At 38.5% G+C, this 20,072-nt stretch overlaps 1 long non-coding RNA gene across 2 annotated transcripts; it reads left to right on the plus strand.

Annotated features, from left to right (window-relative positions):
• Window positions 1-5,968: 5,968 nt before the first annotated feature.
• On the plus strand, window positions 5,969-19,772 carry LOC123388337. 2 transcript variants are annotated; one of them, XR_006602898.1, is made up of 7 exons: window positions 5,969-7,703; window positions 9,122-9,184; window positions 9,752-10,107; window positions 12,063-12,176; window positions 14,313-14,398; window positions 16,803-16,881; window positions 18,154-19,772. It is a non-coding gene; the product is annotated as an uncharacterized LOC123388337 (long non-coding RNA). The 2 variants fall into 2 exon arrangements; XR_006602899.1 differs by having other exon boundaries at window positions 5,969-7,647.
• The last annotated feature ends 300 nt before the right edge of the window (window positions 19,773-20,072 follow it).

The following is a 20,072-nucleotide window of genomic DNA, read 5'->3' on the forward strand; positions in this document are numbered from 1 at the left end:
GACAGCAGTGTTAATTTTACAGTAGTGATAACAACACCTGGAGCCTCTAGAAACTGCCTTCAATATTAATGCCTTCCTTTCTGCTTTAGTTAGCTTTTTGATTCTTTAGTGACTCCAGGTCTGACAGTGGCAGAGTTGGCCCACATTGCTGACTCCACCCAACAGAGAAGATTAGGACTATAACTCTCAGTTCCTAGGCTGCCTACAGAATCCTTTGTTTAGATATTTTCTTTCTTGCAATTACTCATAAGCAGACATTCTAGGTTCCTTTCTGCTCTGGGGAAATTACACGTGTGTTTCAAAGACATTGTCACTTTGGATTCACATTCACTTCTTATCAAGGCTTTTGTTTTGATTTGTTTCAAACTTTAAACATCCTTCAACTTTTTCCTAGATAAATTCATTAATTTGATGAAATCGAATGGAAGGTGTGGTCCTTAGACTCCACACTTTCCATCTAGTAACGAACAAATCTACAGAGAGCAGGAAGTCCAGAGTAGTTTTTTCATGTGGACTTGGTTAAAATAGATGCTAGATTAACATGGGATCTAACTGTTCTGCCAGTAAGAGATTAAGCAGTTAAGTATAGATTACTAGCAATATCTCCTCTCTTCTAGCACTCTATTATTTTACTATATGTACATGAAAAATGATCTTTTTATTGGGTTACTTTATACAATATTGGGCTGTCTTAGGTTAGTTTCTTAGAAATTTTTTTTTATTAACGTATAATGTATTATTTGTTTTAGGAGTACAGGTCTGTGAATCATCAGACTTACTTAATTCACAGCACTCACCATAGCACATACCCTCCCCAATGTCCATCATTCCAGCCACCCCATCCCTCCCACTCCTCCCTCCCGTCCAGCAACCCTCAGTTTGTTTCCTGAGATTGAGTCTCTTATGGTTTGTCTCCCTCCTGATCCTATCTTGTTTTCATTTTTTCTTTTCCTACCCCCAAAACCCCCCCAGTCTGCCTCTCAAATTCCTCATATCAGAGAGATTATATGATAATTGTCTTTCTCTGGTTGACTTATTTTACTGGCATAATACCCTCTAGTTCCATCTATTTTATTACAAATGGCAAGATTTAGGGGTTTTGATGGCTACGTAGTATTCCATTATTATATTATATATATAATATATTATATTGATGAATATATATATTTATCATATATGCATAGTATTCCATTATATATATGATGAATATATATATGAATATATATAGTGTGTATATATATTCATAGTGTATATATTCATATATTCATCATATATGCGTAGTATTCCATTATATCCTATATATATACATATATCCAATATACATATTGGATATAATGGAATACTATGCATATATTCATCATATGTATATATATAATGGAACACTATGCATATATGATATATTCATCATATATATATGGAATATATATATAATGGAATATATATATTGATATAATGGAATATAATGGAATATAATGATATAATGGAATACTACACATATATGATGGATATATATATGAATATATATACACACTATATATATACACTATATATATATATAAAACACACACACACACATACCATATCTTCTTTATTCATTCATCTGTTGATAGACATCTAGGCTCTTTCCATAGTTTGGCTATTGTGGACAAGAAATTGTTTTTTCTTATGCTTTCTTCATTTCACATCTCAATTTCAAATACTCTCACTTTGAGAGTTCATTTCTCTGAGTGTGTGTGTGACTCTGATTTCTAAAATTATTGGAGAGATGTTTCCTTCAGTTTAGGGATACCATACACCATGAGGGTTAATATTTTATCTAACACTAAAAGTCAAGTTCAAAAATATATAGTTCACAAAATATTAGCTCAGTCAAATGATTAGATATGGAGAAAGTTTTCTAAACATATTAAACAAAATATACATTTAACAATAAAATAAACTCTCAATAAATGTTTTCTACATTATTATTTAAAACTCGAGTTGCTTAGTCTTTGACTCCAAATGTTACTCAGCTTCAATTTTTTCCCAAACTTGGAAATTTCATTGTCATCCAAAGGGTTTGGCTGAATCTTTTGTTTCCCAGTATTATCTGTGGATAGGCACAAGCTTATCTTTAAACAAGTAGTTTTAAAAACACTCTACATGTAAGGAGTTGAGAAGTATTATGATCTCAGTTTCCACAATCTGAAAAATTGTGTTTTGAGGTCTAGAAGCAGAGGCATAGGTCAGGTGGGGCTCAGATCTTTTGCTGTGTAGACCAGGGAAATTTCATACCATATTCTACTCCAGTGGTTCCGCAGGTTCATGAAACATTTAAATAGGTATATTTGGGGATTCAAACTAAGACTGAGAAGTTTTTCTTTTCCAAGTAAACTCATTTGACAGTATCGTCCACCATCTGCTATCACCTTATTTCATTAAAGCAAGTGAATTTAATGCCAAAAACACAGGAAGGACATAATCTCAAAATAAATGGCAGTTCTTACGTTGAATAAATTCAGTGCTATGAAAAACTAACTCTATTGCTTTTGCTCTTCCCACTCTCCTGGGGATGATACTGCTGCTCCATCCTCAGCTCTGAGATGCAGTGTGGTTTTGGAAAGAGCATGGTATTTTTGACACCATACTGTCTTGAGGTGAAATCTTTGTTTTTCCACTTAATAGCTAATCAGCCAAGTGCAGACCGACTTAACTATTCTGAAATTCTGCTTCTTGCTTCTTGAAAAAGAAATAATAAATCTAGCTCCCGGTTAAATTGTTCTGAATAAAAGAATATTTAAAATATCTAGAACTTTGGCATGAACAAATAAAGCCTGGAAAACCTTACAGCATTACTTTTATTTTCAAAGAGAATAAAACAGAATTGGGAAAACAAATAATTGGAATCCCATCAATAGAGGAACATTTGTGTATATTATAGTACACACAAACTATGGAAAAGTATGTAGTTATTAAAAAGAACGAACTAGATCTATATGTATTGATCTATATAAAATAAATAATTTACTTTTTGGTGGAAAAAACAAGTTGCAAAGTAATGTGTGTAACATCACTCCATTATGTAAGAAGCATTTGGACAAATCATATGCATACATTTATGGTTGGAATATTTATATGTGCACAGAGAAAATTAGAGAAAGATGTATTTACTTACTACATGAACTTTCTATATTTATTCAAGGTGTTCTCAAGCAAGGTGTTTCTTGATGCTACTACTCAAAATTGTTCACCTGCCCCAGACCCCTGTCTTAGCCCTTTTTATCCCCTTCCCTGTTCTACTTTTGTCCATAGCACTTATCGTTTCTGATATAATATTCATTTTACTTGTTTTGAATTGCTTGTCTTCCTCCACTAGAATGTAAGCTCCAGGAAAGCAGATTTTTGTCTGTTTAGTTCATACAAAAAAAAAAAAAAGAAGAAGAAGAAGAAAAAGAAAAACAAAAAAGCAAAACACCTACATCATGAAAGGGCCTGATGAAGGGTAACACTCAGTAAATATTTGTTAAATCAATACATAATGAAATCATTGTGGTTGATCTTAGAAAAAGAGGGAGGTGGGGGAGAGTGAGGATACAGTAGAACTGATTTTATGCATCTCATTGTGTTTGCGTGGTGTAGGAGGTACAAGTTGTTTTTGAAATCTAAGAGAGCAATATAATTTATTAAAGATATATAATAATATATAACATTATATATATATATATATAACAATATAATAATTTATTAACCTCATGTATTTCCTGGCATTACTTGACACTCAATGAATGACTGTTCCTTTCCTCCTCATCCCCTACTCTGCCACACATATACTTCTCCCCTGTGCTCAGGAAAGAAGTCTCTTTGTCTTTTCTAATTTAGCATGAATATAACATAACCTGTTAAGTTTCTCAGGCTTGTTTGCATTTAATTGTACAGCAAGTTTCTTATGTTTTGCTCCGGCAAAGACGACAGAAAGCAATAACAAAATTGGATCTCCAGGGCAGGCTGGCGGGTGGAGGTGAATTTGGTTTACAGGGTAGCAAAGTGAGAGAGAGGAAAACAGGGTGGCCTGAGAAGGTGGGGTAGGAAAGGGTGATTGTAGACAGGGGATAGCAGATGCCAAGGCTGGACCCAAAACAAGGAGAGAAGTGAAGAGAGACTGTTACTAGGGGTAAGGGGACTGATGTGGAGAAATGAAGGAAAATAGAAGGTTCCTGATGCCTATTCTTAAGACCTCCTGCCTCTCACAGCATCACAGTCTAAAAGGTTCATGTGATCACCGGGTGCACTGCCCTCAGGTAACAGATGAGGGAACAAGAGCTCAGAAACTCATCGTCCTCACTCTTGGACAGGTACTTCAAACGCCGCTTCTGACTGTGGGAAGTACTGCATGCTATCTATCCCTTCTTCTCAGGGGAAGATGTGTGGGGTTTTCAGAGCTAGGAGCAGTTCTCAGCCCCTGGGCTGCTGAGGAAGCAGCCACACCTCTTGGGTAACTAGTATTTTAACGATCTGAACCTACCAGGGAAATATAGGTGGTACATGAAATACCCTTTTCTGATAAAAGAATTGAAACCTGACTGCAGAACCAGAAGGCGCTGTTAGGTCTGAACGGGGAGATCCTGAAACGTATCCCACAGGTCAGAGCCTAGGCAAGGTTTATGAACTTGAACCTGAGCCAAGTGGTCAGTAGGGAATAATTTCAGCATGGTATTAAAAGGACTTTCATGCGGCTCCACTTCCTTATCCACTTGAATAGCTTGTCTTTGCCTGAATTCCTAGGACTGAATCCCAGTTTCTTACCAACATTAACTTTTGGAGCTTTTGTGCTTTAATACTTAAACCTATTTTTGTTTCCTTGTGGGCCACATGAATGCTGGACTGAAAAGAACAGGTAGCTTAAAAATTATGTTCTCTAAGCCATTACCACGAAGCTGAAAAGGAAACGAACGTCGAGATCTGCTATATAGGATAATAAATTTGATTAGCAGAAAACGCTCGTGGGTGAGAACATTGGGACAGGAAGCAGCAATATACTGTGACTGGTGAGGCAAAGCTGAATGTCAGCACTTAATTGCAAAGCAGGAGGCCATTATCCACTGGCAGCAATTCCCCCGGTGACTTTGTTTGTTTTATAACAAATTATTGAAGCAGTGGGAGAGCAGTGCTCTGGGTAGCAAAATGCAGCCTCTGACAGGGGCTCGCTCTGGCCCCCTGGGGCCCCGCATCTGCATCTGGCCTGCCTTTGCAAGCTGGGGTGAGTCGGAGAACATGGAAGAAGTCTGAGCCCCGGGTGGGCACCTCTAGGCTTCAGATCACATATGTCTGCATGTGTGGGGATAGGGCCTAGACTGCCAAGTCTTACTCCTCTGCCAGCAGCTGGCTGTGAGATCCAGGGAGAAGTAGGCTGACTGAGTCTATTGGGGAGTCATGAGAAAGAGCCTGTGGACATCCTACCTCAGGGAGAAGGATGGACTCAGAGCCCCAGCCACTGACATCCATCACACGGCTCCTCACGCAGACCCATCCCTGGGAGATGAAGGGACACCTTAGCGAGCTTGGCTCAAGGAACTCTTAGCTCAAGGACTCTCTGATGAAGTTGGGGAACTTTTTTTAGACACTACAGGGCTCCGGGATGCTTCCCCCTGCCCCCTCCTTCACCCAAGGGCAGATTTGGCTCACGGTCTGGCACCTCTTCCAACCTCCCATCTCTCCTACTATGTACTCTCATGCAGGCATCTTCAAATTTGAATCCCAACTAGGTATCTATTTCTTGGAAACCCCAGACAAACACAGCTTAATTTTCCTTGTTTTTAAAATAGGAAATATTCCTTCATGCCTTCCTTGCAGAGGTGTTATAAAGATTAAATGAGACAATGTGTGAGGAATGATAAAAAAAAAACAAAAAAAAACAAAAAAAACAAAAACCATGCCTAGCATTCGCAGGTGATCATATAAATAGTAGCTGTTCCGTTGAGCGGCATGTGGGTTGAGCCACAGCCTGGAAGCTGATGGGAATCTGTGTTCCCAGAAGGTGTAAGAGCTGAGACCGGGACAGAGGGCTTGTATCCCCACCTACTCATGGACTCTAAAATATTGAAAAGTTGAAAACAACTTCACACATTTCTAGTATTCTGAGAGTTAGCTTTTTTTGTTTGTTTGTTTGTTTCATTTTTAGGATGATCTAGAAATACTCAACAAAGGGTAAAATCATGGAAGAGAGGATTAGTTCTCCAGCCCTTTGAACCTTAGAATCCCATTGAACACATCCCCTCTCCCAACGATACCTGAATTTAAGTCATACGTCTACTTGTGTTTCCTGTTAAAGGAATCCGTGAGCAAGGGGAGGAAATCACAGAAGGAGGAGCTTCCCTGTGCACAGACTGGGTGCGTGGTAGGAAGGCTACCTTCCAGCGGCTTGTCCTGCTAATATAAGCAATGCAAAACTGGCCTGCGCTCAGCCTGGCACAGGGGGCGGGGAATCTTGTTTTTATCGGATTTATTCCAGACACCTGGGAGCCGTGGAAATCTATATTTAATTAAGAAAAAGTAATCAAACTTAAATGTGTGAGTTATCTCTGAAACACAAATATATGAGGACTATATATCAAAGGCTACGTTTTTAAGGCAAACAGACATTTTCAAAAGGGCAACTGACAAAAAAACGGAACCCAAGAGATGGTGACCAGCCATTTTAATAGGATCCTATCCTGTATCGGGAACATTTTCAAAGTCATCTCTTACCCGTAGTTCTGTAGGGAGATGGGTTTTTGAAAGGACATTTAAATTATGAGTATAGTTATGCTGTTAAGTCTACACTAAAGACTTTCTTACCGAGGTCTACTGTACGTACCTTCCTCCCGCAGTTGTTCAACTTCTCTTTACCTCATCCTTGCTGATTTGCAAGCATAATTTTCACTGGAAACAAGTTTTATGCTATTGTTCTCACGACCCAAGTGTTTTTCAAATCTCTTTGACTCTTGACCTTGGACCCATCCTACTCTCTGTTTATGTATGCGCCTTCCCAGCAGGATGTCAATATAAATGCTCTGCGTGCCCAGGTGGGGAGCAGCTCTTTGCATAACTGTCCTCCAGCCAGATGGTCCGGTGACTTAGTCTGCAGTCTAAATGTGCCAGAAACTTTCAACCCAGTTATACATCCATAAGAAAAGATTCACAGATGCTGGTTCTTAATATTCATTTTAATTCTAATTTGGTGTTTCCAAATGGAACCTAACTGCAATTTTTTTTTTTTTTTCCAAAGGCAAGCGCTTTGGGCCATCCGTGGGGAAATGCAAAGACTCACAGGAGCCCTGGGAAGTAATTTGGTCACCTCTTCTCTCTGGATGAGTGCACCAGGGGGCAGGGAACATGGCCACAGCCATAGCCATAGCCTCAATGCTGGCTGATGTCCGCAGGGCTCCTTTTGGCTCTCCGAGAGTCTGGTCGGCTGGCTTGCACAGCTTCAAAGGAACTTCCTGTCCGAAGCTGCCTGGGGATGACCCTGCAGAACCTGGAATCTGAGAATTCTAGAGCTGCCGGGGAGATTTTGTCTCTCTCCACCCAGCTCTCACAGGTGGAAGCAAAGCAGGCATAAGGAAATGGATGCCTTTCCTGAGCTCTCACAACGAGATTAGAAATACTTCTGAAGTTTCCAGACTCAGAAAGGTGAAACCAAGAATGAAGTCCACCACAGACCAGGCTGCCTTCCTAGTCTGTCACCCGTCAGTGAAATTAATTCTTGGAATCATTTTTTATCAATATTTTAATTTGATCAATGCATAGCTTAGTGATAATACTTAATTCCATCAGTTAATGATTAGATCAATGCTTCATTTTAAATATAGTAATATTTGAATTTTGGTGGGGGCAGATTATTTGCAATTTTTCTCCTCCCTTTCCATGTGCTCTTTCTTGTGGCAAAGATTTCTAATTGGCTTTTAAACCAGAAAGAAATCAGGTTCTCCTATGAGGGAGACCTCTGTACTGTAAAGGTTCACTGGGGAGGATTTGGCAAATCTTCATAACAAGAATCATTCTTCTGGCGTTGAAGCTTTTGGTCCTGTTGTGCTTGGCTGGATGAGGTGGGAGAGTTGGCTTTACAAAATCTATCTTGTGTCTCCTGGCACTTATCTGACTGTATTCTTGGAATGAGAGAACTCAGCAAGACATTTCTGGTTGTTTATTGAAGCTTTGCAAATATTTCATAATGTATGCACGTGTGAATATGTGTATGTATCTAGCTAACATTTACTGAGTACTTTACTATGTACTAGGCATGGAGCTAGGTACTTCACATTGTCTGCCTCACCCTGGGGTGCATGTATTATTATCTCCAATTAACAGATGAAGACACTGAGGGCCTTGAGGGGTTAGGTGACTTACCTGAAGTCCCATAGCTAGTTAGCAGCAGAACCAGTCTTCTAAGTCCTAAACCCATATTTTTGAGCTGAGTGCTCTGCTCTCTCTTTATGAAGAAGGTACAGCTTGTCTTACAGCCAGGCCTGGATTTCTCGGAGGAAGCATTCCAACTTCTAAATCATTAAAAATCACTTAATCTTCCATAAAGAAAGCAAGTACCCCCATTCTGCTGTCTGTTGTGTCCAGGCTCTGGAAACCATAAAAAGAAAAGACAAGAATCCAGTTTTTTTTTTTTAAAGATTTTATATATTTATTTGACAGAGAGCAGGAGAGAGGGTGATCACAAGCAGGGAGACAGCAGAGGAGGCAGAAGCAGACCCCTACTGAGCAGTGATCTCAATGAGGGGATCGATCCCAGGACCCCCGGATCATGACCTGAGCCGAAGGCAGATGTTTAACCAACTGAGCCACCCAGAGGCCTGATAAGAATTTAAATCTTGCCCAGAGCCAATAGCTTCCATATTTCACCTGTTTTCTGGGAGCAAAGAAGCTTTAAGAAAGGAATTCATTTCACAAAAAACATAATGCTGAACTGAGGGGGAACCTAGTTTTCTCTTTACACCAGTCTATCTCTCTTCAAAAATGAGCTTTTATAGTTATGAGCTCTTCCTTTTCACATCTTGAATCTTCCCGTGTAGAGAGGCAACCTTCTAAACTGATGTTCTGTTAGTTAAGGTCTCCGAAGAGCAAACCTTTTCATTTTATTTTATTTTGAATTTAGGTACAGTTGATTAGGGAGATACTTACTGAGAAATGAACCTGTGCCAGACAGAGAAAGAAAGGGGTATGTACTGGTATTCCTTTTCCAGATGATTCTAAAATTGCCTCATTGGGTTCTGCTATACTGTAGCTTAGTACAATTTTGTTTGGTAGGATTAAGTTAATTTTTTTTGTATTTACAAAACTGTAATAATATTCTTTAGTGTGTATTTTAAAGCAGCCCTACATGGTCTGTTGTGAAATGTAAGTATGTCTCCATAACAGAGATGCTCATTAAATATTAATATTAAAGTAATAAAGAAAAAGATATATCAATATCAATAACTGCCAAAAAGAATATTCAGTAAAATTGAATACTCATTCCTAATAAAAATCATTGGAAAAAAGAGAAAGACCCTTAGCATTAAATATGGACACACAGAATCCAAAAGTAAGCCTCAAATATATTTCATAGTGAAACATGAAAAGAATTCCAAGAAGTGAGCCCAATACTGGGCTGCTCACTGTCAATGCTGTTACATAAATTAGCGTGAGCCTTTGAAAAAAGTAAAAAAGTAATCATAAACATACTGTGTTTGATTTATAAGTTCGTCAGAGTGACAGCATTTTCCATGGTCTTGGTCTTTTACAGATGCAGCCATGGATTCGGGACCCTGGAGGGATACGAGATTGGAGGCATCATCAGAATTGGTTGGAGGGATCAGGGGCTCGCTATCCACAGGCTGGACAGGGCCCCTGACAGCTGTCTGGCCGCAGTGTGGCCATGCCCGGTGTCACTGTCAGTGTGGTTTACTGCAACAGACTTTGCACTTCTGTTTCTTCAGATTTGATTAGTAACCCTGGTTTATCTTCTCAATAAATGTATTGATCCCACATCCGTGTCTCAGCCAGTCCCAGCCGTAGCACATGCTCAGCGCAGCTTTAGCAATGAGATCTTCAATGAGTGTTCTTCATACAATCTAGCAGAGAAGTGATACAGAATAGAGGGTAAGCGCACACATTCTCTAGAAACTGGCTGTCTGGATCCAAATCTTAGCTATGCCACTTATTAGCTGGTGACTCAGGGCTTGCTGCATAACCTCTCTGTGCTTCAAAGTCTTTATCTATAAAATGGAAAGGACAATATTAGCGGCATCTACTTTCTAATTTTGTTGTGAGGTTTAAATGAGCTAAGTTGAGTCCTGCAAAGTGTTTGCCATTGCCCCTAAAGCTGTCGTAAAATGTTACCCAGCCAGGTAATGTAGTGCGTTTGGGTATGATGCATAAACTCTTCTTCATACAAACTTCTATAAACAACACTCACTGCTGACCATCTTTTCTTCCTTTAAGATTTTATTTATTTATTTGAGAGAGAGAGAGAGAAAGTGAGAGCGTGTGTGCACGCAGCATGCGGGAGCAGCAGGGAGAGAGGGAGAATCAGACTCCCCACTGAGTAAGGAGCCTGATGCGGGGCTCCATACCAGGACCCTGAGATCAGGACCTGAGCTAAAGGTAGATGCTTAACAGACTGAACCACCCAGGCGCCCCAACGATCTTGACCATACCAGGAGTCAGATCAAGATACTCTTTTACAAGATACTCATGTTATGGCCAAAAGGGACATTAAAAATAGTTTAATCTGACCGTTTCATTTCACAGACAAGGAAGCTATAATCTGGAGAGGCAAAGCCACTTGCCCAAACTCACAAAGTTAATTGGCAGCCAGTTCAGAACAAATACATCTTTGTATTTATATATATTTATATATATATTGAAGAACAATCTGAATGTTATTTTATTCTCATGATGAAGTTTATGGTCATAAAACAACAATAATATTGAATAATAAAACTGCAAGTCTTACTAAGCTATATCTCTTGTAGGAGAGTTGAATGGGACGTATTTTCTAATTCTAAATTTCTTGGAGCATGTAAACAAAAAAAATAATGACACGCCATTTTTGGATTTTCTTTACGACTTATTTCTTTAAAGTTCTTAAAACTATGAATGTAAAATGGAATAGTCCTCTTATACACAACTCCCTGGGTCTCACAGAAGGCCAAACTCATTTAATATTTGATGAATGTTGAAGGGAAAGTCACTCTGTCACCTACAGTTCATGACATGAAGGTTAAATCCATTGTCCCAAATTTCAGAACAGGAAAATAAGCCAAAGTTCTTTAGTAAAAATCCTTCCCAGCTATTATTTCCTGACTCTACACTGTTCTATGTCACACTCAATTTGCTTCTATAATCATCATTTTTATTTCCATCCTTATTCTCTATTTTGGAAATTAAGATGTTGAATTCCAGCACAGGTTTCTTTTGAAATGTTTTATTAAACACCAGGGGCTAGCTTCTAACTGGTATATAAAATGGTCTTAAATAGAAGTTATTTTAATGCTCGTAGCTACATTTAATTTTAAGGGGGCAGGAACTACTAGCTTTCTGTGAAAGGTCCACCATTTATTATCTGCTGATTACAAAACTGGCTAAAGTAGGAAACTGGAAGCCAGATCTTTTGAAAGCCAGATGATCTGTTGTAGTTATTTTGTATTGCAATTACAAAACATGTTAGTCTAGTTCCCAGATTCCCTGGAGGAAACAATTTTAAAACCATTACCACTACCTGATAACGGCTTTGACTTACTCAGTGAAGCCTGAAGTCTATAATTAAAGAGTGATTCTTTAGGTCAATGTGTTCAGAGTTTGGTGAATTTTCAGTCACCTGATTTCCTTGACCCCACCCAAGTTCTGCTCAATCAAAATCTTCAAGAGAGGGGTTTCGGAGTGTGTATTTTTCACAAGAATTCCAGATGTTTCTGGGAGTTTACTATGTTTGAAAAGCTCTGTTTTTATTTAAGATTTATGTTCTTTTATTAAGGGGCATATCTCTGGCAAACTCAACAAATTCAACTTTTTGGTGAGTTGTTTGTATCTGAATCTATGCGATTCTATCCTAGCATGATTCTGCAGCAACGTTACTGAGGAAGAAAGAAGAGCATGGAAAGAGGGAAGACCCATCTCTGTAATCGTGCCCATCAGGGGGCCTTGGACCCGTTCTTGATATCAGCTGGGTAGGAGGAAACTAAGCTCTATCCTGGGGAATATGCTCTGGACTCCTCCAGAATTCAGCCTTGTGTTACTTTCTGAAGTAAAAATTACTGGATTGTTTAAAGTCTGCATATTTTGCTGGGGTTTATGGTAAAATAAATAACTTCTTCTTGGAAACAGCTTCTTTGGTGAAAAGGACAAGAGAATAAATTAATTTTTATGTATGTTTTAAGTGCACTGAGGATATGAGAATCTGATTGCTCTAAAGGTTGTTTTTTTTTTTTTCTTGTGTGTTTTTTAAAAATATTATCACAGTGCAAAATAGTTTTTAGTGCATTGTTTTCTAAATTTGCTTGGTATTATATGTTGAAATCCAAAGCATATGTTTCCTTTTAGTGATTTTGGCAATCCAGGGTCCTGTCTCCCTTTAGACTAGGTCTAGGACATATGAGCAAACCTCTTAACACTGGAATGAGAGAATAAAGATCATACTAGAGACTCCAGCACAGCCTTTTGTAGTGACAAACAAGTGCATGGACATTCTAACAAACATTAAGCATCTGACATGGGTCAGCACTACTACAAGAATATCTCATCATATGTGGACTTTTTATAATATGATAAAGCCAGAATTACTAGTACATGATGGGCAAAAGTCCATTTTGAAATGACTTGTGTCGTATTTTAAAAAAAATTGTGATTCAGGCATAGACTTATTTAATTTTAGATAGTTATATCTAAATCTAAAAACTTGAAACACCACAAAATGATTAATGCAGGTGCAAGCTTTCTCATCCAATATAGTTTTTCTTTAAATTGTAAAGAATGGAAAAATGTCTTTTTAATTTTTGTCTCCTTATCTTATGAATTGTACTTCTCCTTGAATATATAAGATATTAAATAATATCAAACTATGCAGCTGAATGATAAATCAAACCACTGAAATGGCCAAAGATAATAGGATAAAGACTAACTAGATATGTGGGTGAATGGATGGATGGATTTCAAGCAGAAAGACGCACAATCTCTTCACATTTCATCAGTATTACTGTACTCTTGGTGCTGAAATAGACTCAAAAAGAGGTTAGAAGACCAATAAAAAGTGACTTGGTGAAGAAGGAAGAGAGTACTCCTAAAATTCTTGTTATGAAAAAGATTCTGAGCAAGAGGACCTGTGGTGACCTCATTGACAGTTGACCTTACTCTGTACCCTAGGGATGTGAGACCAGTGTTTATATTTTACGATGACTACCAGGCTCTATGAGTTCAGGCAGCAAATTAGTGTCTAAAGGATTTTCATACAGGTTTCTCTGACTCCAAAATCACAACACTGTATATGCGTGCTTTAGTGTGTTTTCGTATCCTATGTACATCCCATGGTATTCTAATTAAACTTTAAAAATGGGTAAACTGTTAATATTAGTAACTTATACATTATTATATGAAACCACTGCAAATTAGAATAATGTGACCAAATGTCAATATTTACTGAAAATTAATATGATCCTTTAACATAAACAATGAAAATCATCAAAGCAAGCACTGATGATCTCAATCTGAACTTGGCAGTTATTTGTATTAACCATAGTTAATGTAAAGTAAAAGTATGTCCAAATGTCTGAGGTAATATAAATAATATATGTCAAGAGACGTTTTTCCCTGGGAGCAAAATTCAAAGTGAAAGGCTATCATTAGGTCTGAATCTTCTAATGTCGAAGTTATTTAAGAAAAATAATATTCCTTTTTTGAGGGAGTAGCTGAGAAACATCTATTGCACCACTGATTTCCCTGCTCTATAAAATTATGTGAATACATGCCCTTTACTGAGCAGATTTATATTATGGTAATATCATTATTTTTGTCATGAATATAATTATTCAAAGCTAGTCTTTCAGTCATGACTAATTTTGTACGATGATGACTCATATGTCTTACCATTAAATAAGGAAACATACTTTAAGATTTTTAAATATAACTAAAGATTTTCATAGCTAAATTTTAGTTATATTTCTGTTTATTGAGGTATGTTGAATTAATATTCAAATTGATGTTTATGTTTATAATTAAACATTATAAATACAGTTTATGAACTGCTTTGACATTATTTAAGTGCGACAATTGATAGTGCCAGAATCTCTCTGTGCTGTGTTCACCCTCAGGTTTACTTTCACCAATCTGAAGTCTCCCCTTGGCTGCTAACGTACCAACATCAGGACTCAGTCACACAGAGCAGTCTCAAAACCAGGTAATGTGTTTTGTAATTGTAATAAAAGTGAGCCCTTTGAACAGATCTTTCTTGACCTAAGAATCAGAAGAGTACTGGGAGGGCCCAAACCAAGAGACACCAATTTCCACTCTGGTGGAAACTGCTTCAAATGGCAGGGATTTCCTATGAATCTATGAGAATGAAGGGATCTCAATTTCTCACAGCCTCTCTGGAAAGGGAGAATACATTTTATTACCTCAAAAGGTAATAGAGAATGGAGATGGGTCATTAGGGAGCCCGCACTAGTTAATGAATGCCCATCATTTAGCAACATTTCCAGTCTACAGGTAGAAGGCATGCCAAGGGGGTTAGGGGGGCAGAGTCAGGCTCCAAGGTTCTGAGGGCTAAGAAGCCTACTTGTTATGGAACATCAGTGGGGAAACCAAGAAATGAACTGAAGAAAATGACCAGCATTTCTTCCCTCTGTTGTATAATTATATTTAGTCACAGGGACTTGGGTAAAATCCCAGCTCTGCCACTTGCTTATAACAAGTGACTCAAATACTCACGTACAAAATAGAAGTAAAAATAATGTCTGCCTATTTCTCGAGGTCCATTAGGTTCTGGCTGACATGGAACCTACACAAAAGAAATGCTCCATTAATGTTAGCTTCCATAGCTAACACAGAAATATTTCATCAGAAAAGCAAGCCATCCTCATGCCTCATTCTGGTTTGAATTTCAGAAGGGTTTTGTGATTCATAAAAGGTGATGAGCTTGTAATAAAGATTTTGGACTATACTGGAGTCGTGCAATGATCTCCAGAGTAGGAACTTTTTTTTTTTTTTTTTTTTTTTTTTTGGAATCGGCTTAAAGCAGTTGCCAAAGTACTCTAGTGAATGAATCTAGTGGTCAAATTAGGGGTATTGTGACTATTTGCTTAAATCCATTTTGAATAACATTGCTTTATTGTGCTGCTGCTATATATTTAGAATAGGGATAAGACTTTACATGTAGAAATTATAAATAGGGAAATAGCAGTTTCACATCTGCAGGGGGCTCTGCATCTACAGGTTAAGGATTTTGTCTCCTTTCAAAGACTCATAATGGGATCCACTGTCCAGTCGCTGAGTCCATTCTACTCCATTTGGAAATCATTGCCTATGGATTGTTTAATCATCCAGCAAAATTCTGTTGGCTCAACCAAGAAATAGGAATCCCTCTTGTGGAAGAGTGATAAGGGCTTTTAAGAGATGGTACAGTTTTGTCCAGCCCCCAATACACTGATAATGAGCCAGAGACTTAAACAAAATCAGACAGGGTGTTAGTGGGCAAAGCTGAGGCTGACTTTCAGGTATCTTAACCATTAGTCCAGTAAATGTCTGCTGCAGATATCCCAAAGTTTCTCATGTGTGTGTGTGAGCAAGAGAGAGACTGTTCAATTTTATTGTTTACCATATTTTTCTCCAGACTTTTAAGTTACATCTTTTTTTATGTTTGAGTTCCTCAAATCTTTCTATGGTTTGTGTCATTTATTAATCTATTCTTTAAATAAATATTTATGAAGTGCCAACTGGCCCAGACAATATTCTATATGTTATGTCCTATAGTAATGAATAAAACAGACAAAAATCCATGCAGTCCAGGACTGTGTATTCTAGTGGAGTGAGATAATAAAAATTCACCAAAAAGTTACATGGGCCTGAGTGCTAGAGACACATGTAAAGCAAAAAGGGAAAGTAGGAGAGCCATTGTAAGGGGTTGGGGATGAAATTCTAAGTAACTTGGCCAGGTACAGACTCACTGAGAAAGTGACATATGAGTGAGCTCTTGAAGAAGAGAAGGGAGTAAACCATGTGGGTATCTGGGAGACGCGAGTTCTAGGAAGAGGAAATGGCAACTACAAAGGTCCTGGGGCTGGAATGTACTTAGTATATTTGAAGGTAGAAGAGTCCATGTGGTTGGAAGAGTAAGGCAGAGAGGATGCAGAGGGCAGTGGAGTCAGATGGGAAGATCATATTTTGGGAAGATTTGAAAGGTTATTCAAAAGATTTTAGCTCTTACTCTGAGTTGGAGATCCAGTGGAAGGATTTGAGCAGATGCCCAGACATTATTCTATATGTTATTGTCCTATAGTATCTGACTTGGGTTTAAGATGATCTGACTTGGGTTTAAAATGATCCCTTTTGTTGGACACTACATGGAGAATAGACTAGAACAACAAGGCAGAAGCAGGAAGACCAGTAAGGAGACTGGAAATGGTGGTTTGAGCCAGAATGCTGGGACTGATAAATAGTTTACTGACTGGTTAATTTATTGATGGACTAGACTTATGAAAAAAGAGAAGAGCCACAAGTTTTAGCTGGATTAACTATGAGACTCGTGGAGTAGTACGGCAGGTTGTTCTACTATTTACCAATTATTTCTGTTTCCTTCAATGCAGAGTTCCTTCCTGTGGAAGAATACCGCACCTTTGTCTGATTGAAACTGGGAGGCCATGTGACTTGTTTGACCGATAATAAGTAAGCAGGAGCTTTGAGAGCTAGCATTTGGCATGCATGTCACTTTCTCTTCAGCTACAAAGCCAGCAAGGCTCCAGCTAAAGGCTGCTCTGCTAGTTTGGTTTCTGGAGCAAAGCCAATGTGGATTATATCTGAAGAGATATAATGATGATATACAGCAAGAAACAAACTTTGTTATTGGAAGCCAGCAAAATATGCAAGTTGCAGCATCACCCAGCATAGCCTGACTAATAGAAATGCAGTTGGCATTCACTGTAATGAGGACATCTGCTAGAAGTGGAGGTTTTAGGTGTGTATAGAGTGACCAGGAGTTCAGTTCTGGTGAGATTTGAGATGCTATTTAGATAGCCAAGTGCAACTGTTGAGTTACTAGGTGGATGTAAGGGGCTGAAGTTCAAAGAGGTACAGGCTAAAGATAGACATTTGGGTGTCGTCAGCCCGAGATCGAACAGAATTACCAGCAGAGTGAATGAATAGGTAAGAAGTTCAGGATCTGAGTATTCCCACCACTAACAAATGAGACTGAGAAGTGCAGCTAGTAGGATAGGAGGACGCCCAGGATGTGAAGTAAGACGGGAAGCAAAGTGAACAAAGTATTGCAAAGTATTGCAAGAATGCTTATTTTTTTCCCAGAGTACTGATAAGTCCAGTGGGGTCAGGACTAGGAATTGACTTTGGGATGCAGCTGCTCCTGGCACGATATCCCATAGCTTCTAGTTTAGTGTGATCAGGATAAAAGATGTCAACCCTCACCCAGATATGCAACCCTGCATGATCATCACTTCATTTAAGTGCTGAGAATATGGTCCTTGATCTTTAATCCTTGCAGAGCAGAGGGAGAGTTACTCTAGCAGTACTCATAGAGGTAATCTCTGATCACCTAGTCCTCTCACTTATTCTCTTTTATCATCCAGGGACTTCTTTTTCCACCATCACAAAACATGCTCCTTGCCTCCTGCTATAGACTACGCTTTCAGTCTGACATCCTCTCCCAGCTTCACTTCTTCCCTCCTTCTACTGCTCCTTCTTCTCTACCTTGGCTTAATATCTATTGGCAACCAAGGAAAATACATGATTTGAGAGATGGGCCGTGGAGGGAAACTGGAAAATATTAAGGAAGAGAAAACCTCTCTAATGTGCCATCTCTGAAAAATACTCAACAAGGAGCTTTAGAGGGTCTGACTGTTCCAAGTGTAAAAAACGATCTGACCCCATCCTTCTGGGTTTTGTCATTCTCTCCCCATGGCAATGCTTCTTCTCTTCTCCCCTCAGATCCCTCTCCCTGTGGTGCCCCTGTTCCAGGTCAGTGGAACACAGCCAAGAACTTGAACCTTCAAGAATGTGCAAGGCCACAGTCTGGAACAGACCTTGTCTCACATTGTGAAGGAGAGATGCACCAGGCATCCCAATGTGCAACTGAGAATCCATTTTTATCTAACACATTGTTATGTATGAGTGCTCAGTGCTTGATCACGCCATAGGCTGACTAAGCCCCTACTGAAGGCATCAGCACAGCTGGGGCACAAAAATGAAAAGAAACCATCTTTCCTTCGGATATACTTATCTAAAATGTTTTCAGTCAGAAAATTTACAGGGTTATTTTGACTGTTGAAAGTAGATAAATTTCACGTCACTTAAAATAGGCAACATTATCATGAACATGTGTAAGGGGATCATAATGTTGGCAGTGCTTGGGTTCCTAATGGGATTCATCTACAGCTTTAACATTTATTCTGTGGGTAGACCTGTGGACCAAGCCCATGTCAAATATTATCTACTTGGAAAAAAAATTATTCTGAGCTCCAATGAATTGATTTACAAATTTTCTAATAAATCATTTTATAAACTAAACAGTTTAAAATACTACCTTTAATCTATACAATATATTGTCTTTCCATCTCAAATGACTTGAGATTACTCAAAGGCAAGATGGTAAGAAGTTCCTTTTCTTATAGAACATTGATTGTTGCTGTACAAGTATTTAAATATCTTTAGAAATGTCTTGTTCTTATCCAAAAAGCCACTATTTCTTTTTTCTAAATTATGCTCTAAAAGTTGAATTTAAAAAGAACAGATCAAATTTTAATGGTTCTTGTTTTGAAAACGGTTCTCTGATATTAAGTGGAAATTTCTTGTGTTGCTATAAATCCATGGTTAGGAATGAGTAGCTTATATAAAGTTCTGTTTTCTTGTCAAATTCTTCCATTGGCCGAAGTGACATGGAATCACTTTTCAGTAATGAGTGTCCTCAGATACTAAGACAAGGTCCAGAGGGCAGAACTTTCTTGGCTGAGGAAGACGGTAGAGGTGATAGAGGCAAGAGCCAGGAAGGGCGGGATGATGACGAAAAGCTGCTACTATCTGCTTCTCCTACCCACTGAGAAAGAACTGCCAGCAATACTTCAAGTTTCAAAAAATTCCCAGCAATGAATCAGTAAGGCAGGAAAATGGTAGAAACTCACAGTCACATAGCTACATTGATTACATGGAAGCAGATGCCATTAATTAATAGAACTAATAATTATTTTTAAGGTTTGGGCCTCCAGCTCCCATTCTCTCATTTTTTTTTTTCTTTATCAATATCAAAGTCTATTCACAATCCAACTCATACCTGTTTTTTTAAGAACCGAGGCTTGGGATGCTTTTTGGCCATTGTATGAGAAATGCTTTGATGACAGGGACGACGGGAAGAGGCAGTCTCTGCATCCCTGACTGCAGGTCCACATGGTGGTCCACATAGCAATGGGCCCAACAACCCATTACACTGTGGATGAGTCTCTTCTATAGTTGCATATTCTTTCAAATTTGAAGCATGAAGTTCTCTCTAGACCGCACCTTGTACAAGTCTTTGGTCGTTTCAAATAAAGTAAAAGAATTGGCTTTTGTTACAACACATTTATCTTATAGAAACTTGATTCTTAAAGCAATAGTAAATGTTTTGTCAAAATACAAAAGATTTAGGGACGCCTGGGTGGCTCAGTTGGTTAAGCCACTGCCTTCGGCTCAGGTCATGATCCCAGGGTCCTGGGATCGAGTCCCACATCGGGCTCCTTGCTCAGTGGGGAGCCTTCTTCTCTCTCTGCCTCTGCCTGCCTCTCTGCCTGCTTGTGTTCTCCCACTCTCTCTCTTTCTCTAACAAATAAATAAATAAAATCTTTAAAAAAAAATACAAAAGATTTAAATTTGAATAA

This window comes from Mustela putorius, unplaced genomic scaffold, assembly GCF_011764305.1.
Source record: "Mustela putorius furo isolate JIRA1106 unplaced genomic scaffold, ASM1176430v1.1 tig00003898_pilon_pilon_pilon, whole genome shotgun sequence".
In the NCBI taxonomy this organism is placed as follows: Eukaryota; Metazoa; Chordata; class Mammalia; order Carnivora; family Mustelidae; genus Mustela; species Mustela putorius.